At 53.1% G+C, this 14453-nt stretch overlaps 2 long non-coding RNA genes across 5 annotated transcripts in view; one reads left to right on the forward strand and one right to left on the reverse strand.

The window, feature by feature from the left end:
* LOC132661685 (uncharacterized) overlaps nucleotides 1-14453 on the reverse strand; it is a 97677-nt gene that overhangs the window by 30469 nt on the left and 52755 nt on the right. The gene's annotated exons all lie outside the window — the stretch shown is intronic.
* LOC132661686 (uncharacterized) lies at nucleotides 61-13098 on the forward strand. 2 transcript variants are annotated; one of them, XR_009602363.3, is made up of 5 exons: nucleotides 61-1600; nucleotides 3704-3804; nucleotides 4043-4187; nucleotides 6124-6278; nucleotides 7020-13098. It is a non-coding gene; the product is annotated as an uncharacterized LOC132661686 (long non-coding RNA). The 2 variants fall into 2 exon arrangements; XR_009602362.3 differs by lacking the exon at nucleotides 61-1600 and having other exon boundaries at nucleotides 3554-3804.

Here is a 14453-nt window from a genome sequence, read left to right on the forward strand (position 1 = left end):
TAGCCCTTAATGCTCAGTGTAATTTAATATTTCAAAATTATGACCACAAGCATCTAAGGCTGCCGTTCGACAATATAAAATGGACAATAAAAATCTCCGCAGGGCCTTGGCTATCCCGGCCGAACGGGCGTTGAACTACGCGGGTACAGGGTGGCTCTGAAGTCACAATGGCTGAACTGGCCCCGGGCACAGTTAGAACTCGCCCCAGGACACCTCAGCTCCGTTTTCCAAAGACCCATTCTCTGGCCAGCAGGAATCTTTTGATTTGTGTTTCGCAGGCTTTAATAAGGTGGATTATGCTGATGTGAGTGGAGGAAGCCCCCAGCCGTGCTGAGAGGGGCCGCAGACTTTTCCGGCAGGGCTTTCCAAAGCAGGGCTTTTCAACCTTGAGGAGCTTTGAAAACGCCTCACCCCTGGGCCTTCATATAGACCGCAAGCCCCGGGCATTGGAATTTTTTAAAGCTCTCGGTTAATTCTCACTGGCACCCGGGGTTGAAAACTGCTCCTCTGAAATATTGTGGACCCACCGCAGAAGAGAAAGCGGACATCTAGAACATAGGGAAGCCTTGATTTATGCTGGAGTCACCAGGATGATACCCGCCATGCTGACAGTGAGCTGTGCAGATGAGCACACGGGCCCACGGAAAAATTTCCTCCGGGCAGGTAGGAACTGGGAGCTGAGTAGAGCACAGAATTCAGCCTCTGACAAAGTCTTGGAGCATAAAACCAGAAATATAAAAAGCCCACGGCTGAGAATCTAGGTGTCTGGGGACACCCCTACACGTGTGAGGCCCCTGTGGGTGACTGGCCTTCCTAAGGAGGGTGAAGCTGAAACCCCCATGTGGAGCTGTCCAGGACCTCCTCCTGGCCTTGAACCAGCTTCCCCGTCATTTCTCCGTGACTCTTCTCCCATTGCCTGGGTAACAGCGTGGGGCACTGGGCACGTTCCCAACTCTGCAGACAGATGGATGAACTCAGGGTGCAGAGACACCATTTAAGGAGTGATCTTGGGCAAAGAGCTCCCCACCTCGAGCTTCCTCGGTTTCCTCATCTATAAAACACAGATAATAACAGGACTCACGGGGTTAGTGTAAGGACCGCCTGAGATCTGCCCTGCGGGCCCCCGGCGAGGCGTCTGGCTTCACGGATGTCCCTTCACAGACCCGCTCTCGACATCCACCGTGTATCACCTCGTGCCTCCCTGCCGCCGTGCTTTCGCCCAGCCAGGACCCTCCACCTGGAGTGCCTTCCCTCATCGTCCATCGCTCCCTGTCCGATCCCACATGATTTGCCCTGATGCTGGGTTAGATGCTACACTTACCCCTCGCTTTTTTCTCTTTGCTTCTTCTCCATTCCAGAATTTAGATTTTAAACTCTCCAACAGGACTGCTCTCTCCTCTGACCGTTCACTTCACCTGCGTCCTGGACCCCTACTTTGCAATGACCATCGTCTGCCTGGATCACACTGTCACTCCCCCCCCCCCACCCCCGCTGAGGATTCCTTGAGGATAACCGGTGTGGCATTTCATCTCCTGGAGGTCAGTGTGGAGTCTCAGAAAAAGCATGTGCTTTGGACGAATCCTCCCAGCGAGCCAAAGAGGTAAGCCCTATTCTTATCCCCACTTTACAGATGAGGAAATCGAGGCGGAGGTTAAGTCACTTGCCTCAAGGCAAACAGCTCTAGTTCAGAGCCAGGGCTCGAGCCCAGTAGGCTGGGCTCCAGAGTCCTGGCTCTTTACCGCTTTGGGATGCATCCTTGCAGAGTGAGGTGAGAAGAGACAGGAGGGAGAAAGGAACGACCAAAGAGACTGGGTTATGGCGACACCCTGAGCCCCAGCGGGAGCAGGGAGGCTGTCATCAGCCTCAGGGGGCCTCAGGGAGGTCACCTGAGCCCCGAGTTTCCTTTCCCATCACTGTCTGTGTGAACCACCGAGGACGGGCTCAGAGGTCACTGACCAAGCATCTGGTCCGGAGCGATGCCCTTGTGCCCAGACACTGCCCAGCCCTCCTCCAATCTACTTGGATGGGTGGGTAACTCCGAGTCCCAACCTTCCCCCAACCAGAAGGTGGGGGGCCCTAGGCATCTAGAGTGATGGTGGCGACATGAAGGAAAAGACCACACCGTGGCCGAGGGCAGACTGAAAGAAGAAAGAACCAGCTGGAAACCTCCCATCTAGCAGGGCCTGTGTGAAACGCAAGCAGTAACATACCATGTGGCCCACGATCCCGTGGGCTGGAGCTCTGCTAGAGCAAAGCAGCACTCCTTCTCCCCTTCTTTCTCATGGCCGGGCTCCAGCGCCCTCCTCTGATCCCGCTGGTGACCGTCCTCCAGCCCACAGCCCTTCCCACACACCCCTCTATAATGACAGTGGTCACTTATGCCCGTGGCCTGCTTGGTCCTGCAGACCGTGCTGGGCTTGAAGATCAGGTCCAGTCTTATTCATCTCGGTCTTCACCAAGCCATCCCCCCAGCATGTGCCCGGTAAGCCAGGGTCGGCTGGCTGGATGGTGCCCCCGGCTAGACAGATCAGCCAACTGGTGCACATCACCTCGACCCGGGGGGCCACATGAATTCTGAGGCCTGCACAGCTCCTGGGAAGTCTCCTTCCCTCTGCCCTCTCCCCACCAGCTCACTCTATGCTGCTGACCATCCTGCCTCCACCACGGTCGTTAACTGGGTGGGGGAAGGTCTTAGGTGGCTCACTTAACTCCTCTGAGCCTCAGCTGCCCCATCTGGAGAAGGGGGCCGTAGTGCCTGCCTTACAGAGTCATTCGAGGATACAGTGAGCTGCCATTGAAGGAGCCTCGCACAGGCCCTGGCAACAGGAGACTCCTACAGTCACTGGTTTCCTGTTGGGATACTCCCTTCCAAATCGCAAAAACAAAGTGCCTCCGTCTGGCCCCGCTGGTGTCCTTCTGCTGGTTCCTAGGCAGTGCGGGGGCTCCAGGGTTACCTCGCAGGGCCCTTCTCCCAGCCTCCTTCACGGTGATTGTCATGAGAACAAAGCCAGGCCTCATACGGATCTCTCAGGACCCTTGCCAGGGGGACGTCAATCCCTCCCCCTCAGCACAATGAGGGCCCTTTGCCTCCCCACTGTCACCTCCCCCCGGGGAAGGCTGGTGTCACGGAAGGGCATCCAGGGGAGGATGCCCTGGGGCAATACCGAAACCTGGTGCTGGTGGTAGTCGTGTGCCCTCCCCCCCATCCCGTCCCGACCCCCACCAAAACTTCTGAGGGGCTTCCGCGCTGCAGACCCAGGGGCTGAAACTGCTCTTCTGCAGAAACAGCCTTCACAGACCAAACCAGAACAGGGACAGTTTGAAAACTCAGTGATTTTAGGCCCAGAGAACTAAATGTTCAGAGGAGAGCACAGAGCAAGGTCTACTCCATGGAGGGGGGGCTGGGGGTGGGGGCGGACACTAGTGCTTCCCCCCCCCCCCCCACCTCCCACCCCACCGCCAAGTAAAACGTAAGTAGTTTGGATTTTCCGGCTTGCCTTCCTTAACAGTTCATGGAGGGGCTGCTTCTACTATTTGTAACCTTAAAAAAAAAAAAAAAAAAAAAAAAAGACAAAACTCCTTGAGGTGTTTTTCCAATTCTTGGGACAGCCCTTCAGGGTTTGTTTTTATGTTCACAAATTCATCCTGTTCTCCTGGCAAAGCCGAGAGGCGGGCGGCCATGGTTCTCTTCCTTGTTTTCTAGATGACTAAGTGGAGGAGGCTCAGAGAGGTGAAGACAGTTGTCCCTGGTCACCCAGCTAGCGAGTGCTGGGCTGGGGTCTGAACCCCTCTCACCAGGAATTGGTAAATTCCCCTTTGTGCCCTGGGGCTTCCGGATTGGGGGGGGGGGAGCGGGGAGGGAGGAGAGAGAACAGGTTTCGGGCTTTTTCTACTTTTCTGTCTCTCTCCCTCACCAGCTACAGGGATGGCCGGCCCAGAGCAGAGCACCTGAAGGGCTGTCTAGAAGGCAAGGAGCGTGGGAGGGGAAGAGATCGGGGACATTCACTCGTGGGCTAACTTCTGTTCCTGTTCCCCGTTGCAGGTACTTGTTCCTCTGCCATATCACTTGGGCTTCCGCATAGTTTTCCTTTGAAGAAAGGGATAAACAGCTTAAAAATCATTGGGAACCAGCGCACCAGACCAAGCGAAGTCCGGGGCTCGTGCCTGGCGGATGGGCGTGTGATAAGGTGGGTTTCCGTGCAGGCCGTGGGGAAACACGAAACTCACAAACCTAGAAGAGACTGGAGAGCCTCAGAGCCGCCAGCGCGAGTGGTGGGGGGCGGTGGCTCTTCACTGAATTTGAATTTAAAATCCTTAGCCCTTAAAAAAAAAAAAAAAAAAAAAAAAAAAATGGGCAAGACCCACCGTGCTACCTCCCAGCGGCAAAACCCCGGGAAAGGTTTTGTAAGATGTGGGCCTGGCCTGGCCTGAGGGGCGTGGCCCGCTAGGAAGGTCAGCTCCTGATGCCCCGCCAGCGACTCTGACCTCCAGGCCGGTCTGGGAGGTTTGCCCTCATCCAAGCAAAACACGTCAGACCTGGGCACCTCGGGTCAGCCTCGGGCAGGCAACCTGGCAGGGCCACTTAAGAGAGGCAGGAGTTTAAGGAAGTCTCTGAAGTCGCTCAGACATCTGCAGAGGCTAAAACAGCAATTTCCTCTTGGTGGCGGGACATGGTGTTCCCAGAGGAACACGTGGCCCCCAGGTGCTGATCGGCCGCGGCTGTTGTGTCCCCGACCCGCTTCCTGCGGCTCGGCCTGCTCAGAGCCAGAGTGAACCTGTTTGACAGTCCACATGGGAGCAAGGGCCAGGGCTGGGGTCACTGTGACCAGTAAGACATGGCCCATGCCCCCATGAGCAAAGGACACACCGGGAACTTCTGTCCCCCTAGCCAGTGGGGTTCTGGAAGTAATGACTACAACAGATGCTACAATTTGTTGAGAACTTACTATGTGCTAAGTGCTTCACATGCATTCATTACCTCATTGAATTATTACCACCCGATGTCAGAGAAGTCCTATTGCTCCATTTAACAGATAAAAAGACTGAGATTCAGAGAAGTTAAGTCAAACAGTAAGTGGCAGAGCAGAGATTTGAACCCAAGTTTAGTGCCTAAGACTTCACCCTTGATCACGGTTCATTATCCAGACCCAAAGTATCTGGAGTAGTGGGACCCCACCCCTACCAAGGCTCCTGCCTTAGTTTCTCTGCACCATACATTTTCAGGGAGACAATGTCCCCCCCACTCAGGGCGCAACAATTGCTTCCAGGGGGGGTTACAAAAAAATCTTACTTTTTAATGTATAAAGCACTCATACAATATATAAACAGATATATAGCATATCTGTAGTATTAAAAGTTTATGGGGGGGTGGGGGGGCTCCGATTAGAAAAAAAGTGCCTGGAACATAGTAGTTGCTCAGCAAACAGTCGTTCCTTCCTTCACTGCCCACTGGAGCCAGATGTGAATCGGTCCCATTGGGAGCTTTGCATATTAGCCCCAGTCTCGGCCCAGTCTCACCCAGGTCCACCCTCGCTCCGTGAGCCCTTGTTGTCCAGGCCCCAGCAGGCTCGACGTCAGAGTCTGCTCCCATTAGGACCCAGGTTCACCCCCCCGCCCAACATCCTTGTTTCCTCCTGGGAGGCCCCAGCTCCCCAGAGTTGGCTGTTGGGACTCGTTACAGGTTAAACAGGTACAGGCTCAGCTCAGCTCCAATGAAACTGAACACTTCAGGTCCCTGTGGTCAATTCTCCCAACACAGGGAAAAAGGTAATTGTCAATTAACGAGCCCATCAACTGAGGCGGGAGGAAAATCAATAGGACGGACCAATACGAGTGTTCTAATGCCAGTCAGGATTCCGGGAGCGGGAGCCTTTCAAATAGGTACACGGAGTAATTGGCTGCTCCCTTGTGACCCGTCCCGCGGACTCTACAACTCTCCAATTAACATGTACCGTTGACAGGCACACAATTATTTGGGTTCACTGTGCCCCAGCTAGTGTTTGTTCAATCAGAACTTGCAAATACACAGAAAGTGCGCAGAATAGCAAACGTGGGATGGCTCTGGGGGAAGCCAGACAGCAAGTGGGTCTTAAAGGAACCCTGGACTTGGGATTTCTCTTCCAGAGAGCTGCCCCGAGTCTCAGCTCGGATGTTGGCCCACAGCCCTACTGTGGCCGGCCCCTGACTGGACCTGTCCTCATCCCACTGACGAACTCAGAGCGGGCTGCCCAGGGCTTGGCAAGCACTGTCTCCTGCGATCTACTGGAAGGATGTACCAGGTGACTATCGTCCTTTGCAAAGGAGGAGGCTTCTGCCTGGAAGGCCATTTCGCATCTCTCCCACCTGGATCATTGTGACCCATCCAAATCAGTCTCCAGATCCTCGGGGATTCTTCCTGGATTTTTCCAGGCAGGGCCCTTTTCCCTGTGCACCTTAGCTTCCTGGGCTTCCTTCTCCCTTAGCACATATCCCGTTGGGTTACCCCACTGTTTTATCTCAGTGTGCCTCCCCAAAGAGTAACTGAGCCCTTTGATGTCGGAGACTAAGCATCTCTAGACATCATCACTAGCAGAGAAGGGACTTAGTAAATGGCTGTTGGGTGGACGGGAGGGGTAGGTAGTGCAAAAAAAAAAAAAAAGAGTTGGCGAGTGGACGGGTGGACTTGTGGGTATACGGCAGAGCAGATGAGGAAACGGAGAGACTGGTTGGGAATGAAGGTGGGTAAGAGCGGAGAGGATAAGTGGGGGCATATAAAGAGGTTGGGGCTGGGAGGTCAACGGGTGGAAGGATGGCTGAAAAGACAGATGGGAGGCTGGCTGGATGATGTTGGGTGGTATCTGGAAGGCCATTTAGCACTGTGGTTGGCAGCGAGGGCCCTGGAGCCAGATGTCTTGGGTTCCACCTAAGCTCTAGTATCCCCTTGTCTTCTGGCTGTGTGACGGTGGGCAAACGAATCATTCTCTTCGGGCCTTAGTTTTATTACCTTGAAAATGGAAATAATACCAGAACTTCCCTTTTAGCTTGTTGCCAGGGCTAAGGTATACCTGGGAAACACTTAAAACCGTGGCTGACACGAAGGAGGCCTGAAGAAACATTAGCCACTGTAATTTTTATTATTATCACCGTACCTATTGAGAGAGAAGTCAACAGATGTGTGGAAGGATGGCTGGACGGGCAGATGGCTGGATGGATGGGCAGACGGATGGCGGCGGGACGAGGGAATGAGTGGGGGGACAATCTAATGCACACACAGATGAGTGGAGGGTGGGTGGAGGAGAGGAAGGGAGAGGATGGGGGGTTGGACACCAGAATGGATGCTCCGTGGGAAGGGCAGCAGGTCGAGCGATCGCAGGGAACCCTGCTCTGAACTCACCCCCAAGGCGTCAGAGTCTGCTACCTGTCGCACTCCCGATGGGAAATCCTATCGGAGTCGTCCCTCCCCAACACCTAGGTCTGCTCCTGCTCTGGCTCCTGACAGTTTACAAGCCAAGCTGTTCTCTGAGGTTCTCGTGGCACTCAGCAGCTGGTCACGCAGTCCCTGTCCTCCCTGTCACAGAGCCATGCCCAGGGCCAGGCGGGCTCTCCTCCCAGATGGCCCTGGTCTGAATCTGCTGGGACTTCAAGTCTGCACTGGGGAGCTCAGTGCTCCACCTGAGGCAGCAGGACACAGCTCTGCCCCTGTGACTCCTTTTACGCTGTGTAATTGCCCTCAGACTCCCAGGAAACTGAGGGAATGGACTGAGCAGCGACTGCATACCAGACCGACCCTTGGCGCTTTTTGTCATATTTAATCAGTATTACAATCCTAGAAGGTGGAGTGTAATCATCCGTGTCTCACACATGAGGTCGAGAACTCAGAGTCACGGAGAGCAAGTGGAGTCAGGACTTGATCCCAGTCTCCCACTCCAGACTCCAAGGCTCTTTCTACAACCTCAACATTCTTGGGGGCCTCAGAAGAGGATCCCATCCCATTTCCAGGGGGCACGCAAACTGTTGCTTGGGGACAAAGCTGGGACTATGCCAGGATTCTGGACTCCCCCAAAACGCCTTCTAGGGATAAAATGATATTTCTTATTGATCTTACGTTAGAACAAATTGGCTAGAAGAAGACCTGTTGGTTCAAAGAGTTCAACCATTGCCTCCCCCACCCCCAACCTTACTCCATATGCTGGTGAAGAACATAGACACGTACTCCTTCGGTCACCAAGGATACCACAATCTAATGTGATATCTCCCCAGCAGGAATGGTGCTGGTACTGGTCAGACAGGTGGAACAGCCCTTCTCTGCCCGTCTCATGGGTTGACAGCTAATCCTGAAATCAGCTTGTGATCCACTCTCAGGCCTCCTTGTGTCTTAAACGGGACTCTTGAGAACCAAAAGCCTTCAAAATCATGGATGAATCCTGAATCGCGCCCCCCCAGGAGCCTCTCCTACTGTCCCGTGTGGGCAGGCCGACCCACGTGCACAGGTGTATCTCCTCCCTGAGCCAGACGAGAGGCCTTCTGTGCGGACTGTTAAATATCTAAAATTTTCCAATGCTATCTGATGTTCAAAGTACCATGTCATAGGATCCCCAAAATAGCTCCAGTACAAGAAAAAGAAATTATAGACCAATCTCACTTATGAAATGGGACAGGAAATTCTGAATAAAATATTAGCTAATGGAATTCAGCAATTCATATTTTAAAGTACATCATGATCAAGTAAAGTTTAACCCAGGAATGTAGGGTTAGCTCGATATTGGAAAATTTATTCTACGACACGGCACACGAACAGACGAACGGAGAAAGATCAGAGCGTCATCTCAAAACGTGCAGAAAAGAGACTTAATATCATTGAACACATATTCATGATTAAAACAGGAACTCTTGGTGAAATAAGGGTAAAGGGAACATCCCTAATCTGATGAAGTGTATCTATGAAGGAATTTAAGCAAATATTTCACTCAAGGATGAGGCGTTAGGCCTAGTTCCATTAAGTCAGGAGTGAGATCGGATACCCTCTATCATTGACGCTGCTCCACATTGAACTGAAGACCTAATCAACACAATGAGGAAAGAAGAAATGAGTACATCGTGTAAGAATTCAAAAGAAGTAAAACTGACTTCATTTGCATTGCTATATAGAAATCGCTCTAGAACCTACAGTCTTCTAGAATGAGTAAGAGCGTTCGCTGTAATACAAGTTCAGTATCTAGGTCTCAGTTGCGTTGCTATTCATTCTTAGTAATCAGTTCAAAACTCCTCTTAATGGGGTGGGGGACTTGGAGGCTGGAGGGTAGAGCCCCGGATAGAAAAGATGAGAAGACGGTTCGGCCAAAGACCAAGTCCAGCGTCGATGATGCAGTCGCCATTATTATTTTCCCCTGGTACCCTTCCTGGGGAATAGCTGCTCAGCTGTTGTGGAATGCTGAGCCTCCCCTTGGGTGTTGGCCAGGAATCTCCATTCCCAGTGGAGGGCTCTACCCCCGCAGAAGGTGTGAGGGCATCTGAAGTCGGTCAGTCAGAGAAAAAGACGTGGTATATCTTTTTTTTTGGAAGTATATTTAACATCGTGTTGCATTAGTTTCAGATGTACAGTAGGAGTCAACAATTCTACACACTTCTCAGGGCTCATCAAGGTAATTGATTCCCTTCATCTATTTCACCCATGTCCCCATCCACCTCTCCTTTGGCAACTACCAGTTTGTTCTCTGTTAAGAGTCTGTTGTTTTGTTTCTTTTTTTTTCCTTTGTGTGTTTGTTTTGTTTCTTAAATTCCACATACGAGTGAAATCATATGGTATTTGTCTTTGTCTGTCTGACTTATTTCACTTAAGATTATGCCTTCTAGGGGCGTCTGGGTGGCTTAGTCGGTTGAGCGTCCGACTTCGGCTCAGGTCATGATCTCACAGTTTGTGAGTTCGAGCCCCGCGTCGGGCTCTGTGCTGACAGCTCGGAGCCTGGAGCCTGCTTCTGACTCTGTGTCTCCCTCTCTCTCTGCCCCTCCCCCAGTTACACGCTGTCTCTCTCGCCTTCAAAAATAAATAAACATTAAAAAAAATTAAAAAAAAATTATACCTTCTAGGTCCGTCCGTGTTGTTGCCAATGGCCAGAACTCATTCTTTTTTATGGCTGAGTAATATTCCATTATATAGATAAATGGATAGACAGACAGATTCCACATGTTCTTTATCATGGCTTAGCTTTTTAACATAGCTGCCAGCTGGCGACTTGGAAACCCTCCGTCAGTTTTTGCTTACATGTGGGAGCCTGCCTTGCAGAAAGCAACTTGCTTCTGACCCTTTCTTGCCCTCTCTTCATGGAACCAAAGGCTGTTAGCATTGTAAGGGCACCCAGAAGCCACGCCCTTTGTCACTGGAGAAGCTAAAGCACAAAACAGTGAAGTGATGAACCCAGATCCCTACAAGCAGGAGCAGCCGAGCCTGGATTACACACACACCTACCTACACCCCTGGGTGTGTGCCTGAGACTCATTCCACACCCTCCTGCACACCCACTGGGTGCCAGGCTCTACACTGGCATTGTAGTTGTGATTAAGACAGACCCTGGGGCGCCTGGGTGGCTTAGTCGGTTAAGCACCTGACTCTTGATTTCGGCTCAGGTCATGATCTCACAGTTCATGAGATCGAGCCCCATGTTGAGCTCTGTGCTGACAGCACAGCGCAAAGCCTGCTTGGGATTCTCTCTTTCTCCCTTTGTCTCTCTGTCCCTCCCCCACTCATGCGGCTCTCTCTCTCTCAAAATAAATAAATAAACTTAAAAAAAAAAAAAAAAAGACAGACCCTATCCCTCCTCTCTTAAACCTCACAGTCCTGGAGAGAAGACAGCCATGAATGGATAATTTGCATTAGCGAAATGCACACAAATAAAGAAATTAAGCAAAGAAAAATAAAAACCTGGGAGAGGCGTAAAGGGGACACTCAGGGTGCCGGGAAGGGGAGTCAGGGACTGCTCCAAGGAGGCGCCAACACAGAAGGTGTGTCCGGAACCAGGCGCCACTCAAACAAATAAAAACTGTACAGGAGAAAAAAGACTCCTTTCAAAACCGCAAGACAACCCTGAAAGGTACCTCGTAATAAACCGAGCAAAAGAGGTGCTTGACTTTTATGGAGAAACTCACAAAGCATTACAGAAGGAAACACAACAAAACTCCGGAAACTGAGGGCAGGATGGGAGATGAGAAGGAGGGGGGCGAAGGCAGGCAAGAGGGGCCTCCCCGCTGCCCACGCTGGATGGGCTCTGAGCAACACCCAATGGGAACGCAAAGAACGATTCGGATTCTGGGCTCTGGGCACTTGAGTTAGAGTTTCCCTCTGGTCACGGGCGGTGCTTTCATGCCCGCTTTTTACAAGCAGAGCGAATGCACATGCAATTTTGTAACCAGCCTTTTCCCACTTAACGATACAGCACGGATACTTCCCATATCGTTAAGGGCTGTTGGATAAAAAACCATGAAGAGTGGCTCTCCGAGGCGGACAAGCATGGGGGCTTCCCGGAGTTCGGAGAGGAGGACAGTGTGCGGTGGGGGGGGGGCACGGACTCAGCGTACCATCTGATCCCCTCGACCAGGACCTCCACAGGATGCGGAACTTTTCCTTTTATTTTGCAAATGAGGGAGTGGGGCCGGGGGGCGGGGAGGGGGGACACTCATCCAGTCGCGTGCTGCGTGACCACACTGCCTGGTGGCATGCTGGAGCTTGGGCCGCAGGGGAAAACAGAACCAGGATCCTCCTGCCTTGGCTTCCTAGGACTGAGGCAACACCACCACCTTGGCAGCTTAGAGCAAGAGAAAGGTGTGATCTCCCAGATCGGAGGCCAGCAGTCCAAATTCAAGTTGTGGATAGGGCTTCGCTACCTCGGGAGGCTCTGGAGGAGACTCCCGCTTGCTTCTCGCAGCTCCTGGCGATCCTTGGTTCGTGTCCGCATCATCCGCTGTCTGTCCCCATCGTCACGTGCCATCTTCCCTGTGTCTCTGTGTCTCAAGTCTCTCCCTGTCTTCTCTTATAAGGCAACAGCCATTGGATTTGGGGGGGGGGGTCTACCCTAAATCCAGGATGATCTTATCTCCAGATCCCTGACTTAATTTTATCTGCAAAGACTAAGTCCAGGTAAGGCGAAAACACAGCCACCGCGGCTCAGGACTCGGACGTGTCTTTTTGGGGGGACGCAATTCAACCCACTCCCCTGACCCACATTCTAGTGAAGGCAAATGAAGAGCAAATAACTAGGTAGCACGTCAGACGGTGACGAGTGCTGTGCCGAAGGCAGAAGAAGGGAGGGAAGAGGACAGAGCCTGCGGAGCGGGCAGGGCGGTTCTGAGCGGGACGCTCAGGGGAGGCGTCACTGCGAAGGTAACATCTGAGCACAGATGTGAAGGCGGTGACGGAAAATGCCATGTAGGCATCAGCGCAAAAGGTGTCCCAGGGAGAAAGACCAGCAAGTTAAAGAGGCCGAAGAAGAAGCAGGCCTGGAAAGAATCAAGCATGGGGAAGAGAGGGAGGAGGGGAGTCCGGGCAGGGGTGGGGCCCCCCGTCCGCAAGGTTCCTGCAGGCTCTCGCTCTGAGCAAGTTGGGAGCCATGGGAAGTTTCCAGCAGAGGTTAATACAAAAGGGGCGCGTCACCTGCTGGGCGCAGACCAGCGAGGAGGAAGCTACCAGATCCAGACGGGGGATGCTGGCTTGGACCGCCGTGGGGCCAGTGGAAATGGAGCACTGGTGGGAATTCTGGGCGCGCTTCGAAGGCAGGGTCAGCAAGATTTCTGACGGGTGTGGAATGTGAGCAAAAGGGAGGAACCCCGTACAACAGCTGGGTGTTTTGGCCTGAGGAACCCAAAGCGCGGACTTGCTTCTGACCACGTTGACGGAGGCTGCATGACGGACAGAATTATGGGAAAGCTTAGGAATCACATTTTGGACAAGTTGGGCATGAGACGTCAATTAAGAAGAAATGCTGACTTGGGGCAGGGGGTGCCTGGCTGGCTCAGTCGGTAGAGCCTGCAGCTCTTGGTCTCGGAGTTGTGAGTTCGAGCCCCAGGCCGGGTATAGAGATTACTTAAAAATAAAATCTTAAGAGAAGAAGGAGGAGGAGGAGGAGGAGGAGGAGGAGGGGGGGGAGGAGGAGGGGGAGGAGGAGGAGAAGGGTGGGGAGGAGGGGGAAGAGGAGGAAAGGTCTGAGCTGGAGATACAAAGGTGGGGGTTGTGAGCCTAGAGACACTGTTTAAAATCCAAAGGGCAGACGAGGTCCTGATGGGAGTGATTGCAGAGAAGAGGCCCCGAGAATGACTTTACCAAGGATACCCCAACATTACAAGATCGAAGAGGGAACCCACAGAGGAGGGGGACAGGAGTGACCGGTGAGGTGGCAAGAAAGCCAGCAGAAAGTGGTGCCTGCAGAAACCAAAGAGTGATTTAAAAGGGAGGCGGTGGCCAGTTACGGGCCATGCGGCAGCTGGGTCAGGTGGGATGCACGCAGAGGGACCCGTGGGGTCTTGGAGGTCTCGGCGTCTTAGGTGAGGGAGGTTCAGCGGAGGGACGGGATGGAAGTGGCTGGCTTGCGATTAAACAAAGTGGGGGCAGGGAACCTGGGGACGCCCGTAGAGACAACTTTTCCGGGTGTTTGGCGGTAAAGAGGAACGAATGAATGAGTTTGAGCTCCCCAGCGCTGGGGGACCTTTTCTTCTGGTCAGCCCTATGCTACGTGTCTATCCCCTGGCGTGGAGCCTGGCACTTAGCACCCATTCTTTAATGTTTATTTATTGGTTTGTTTTTGAGAGAGAGAGAGAGAGTGCACGGGGAGGGGCAGAGAGAGGGAGAGAGAGAGAATCCCAAGCAGGTTCCGTGCTGTCAGCACAGAGCCCGACACGGGGGCTCGATATCACGAACTGTGAGATCATGACCTGAGCCGAAGTCGGACTCTGAACCCACCGAGCCACCCAGGCGCCCCAGAAGTGGGGTTTTTTTTACCGGGCTACAGACACGGTTGTGCGGAGGTCCGATAGATGGTACAATCCACTCCCCGCCCCCACCGGAAGGTTTGGGAAGGCTGGGGAAGGAGGGGAGGGGGTGCTTGCGCTGGGGGTTTGGATCCACTGAAGGCCTCGGAGGAGGAGGGATGTGGTCGGAGCAGGGGAGGGAGGAGAAGGGGCGTCAGGGAGACCAGGCGGGAGGCTGCTGCTGGGCCGGCTACTGTAATAGCCCGTGCAGGGGTGGGGGGTGCGGGGGGGGGGGTAGAGAAACAGGCAGGAGCCGAGCTGCAGACCCGCCTGCGGGCACGCAGGGCAGGCCCCGGTGCCCAGCTGCTGACTGCTGGAGAGCCAAGCCCTTTTCACGAGGCAGTTAGAAGCGCTCTTGGGCAATCTCATCTCTAAAAGACTGAATTTCATTACAATTTAAGTCTTTCTTGGGCTTCATCAAAGGCTCTGAGTGTCTTGAAAAAGAGAAGCATCTCTTTCCT

This window comes from Panthera onca, chromosome D1, assembly GCF_046562875.1.
Source record: "Panthera onca isolate mPanOnc1 chromosome D1, mPanOnc1 haplotype 2, whole genome shotgun sequence".
Lineage (NCBI taxonomy): Eukaryota > Metazoa > Chordata > Mammalia > Carnivora > Felidae > Panthera > Panthera onca.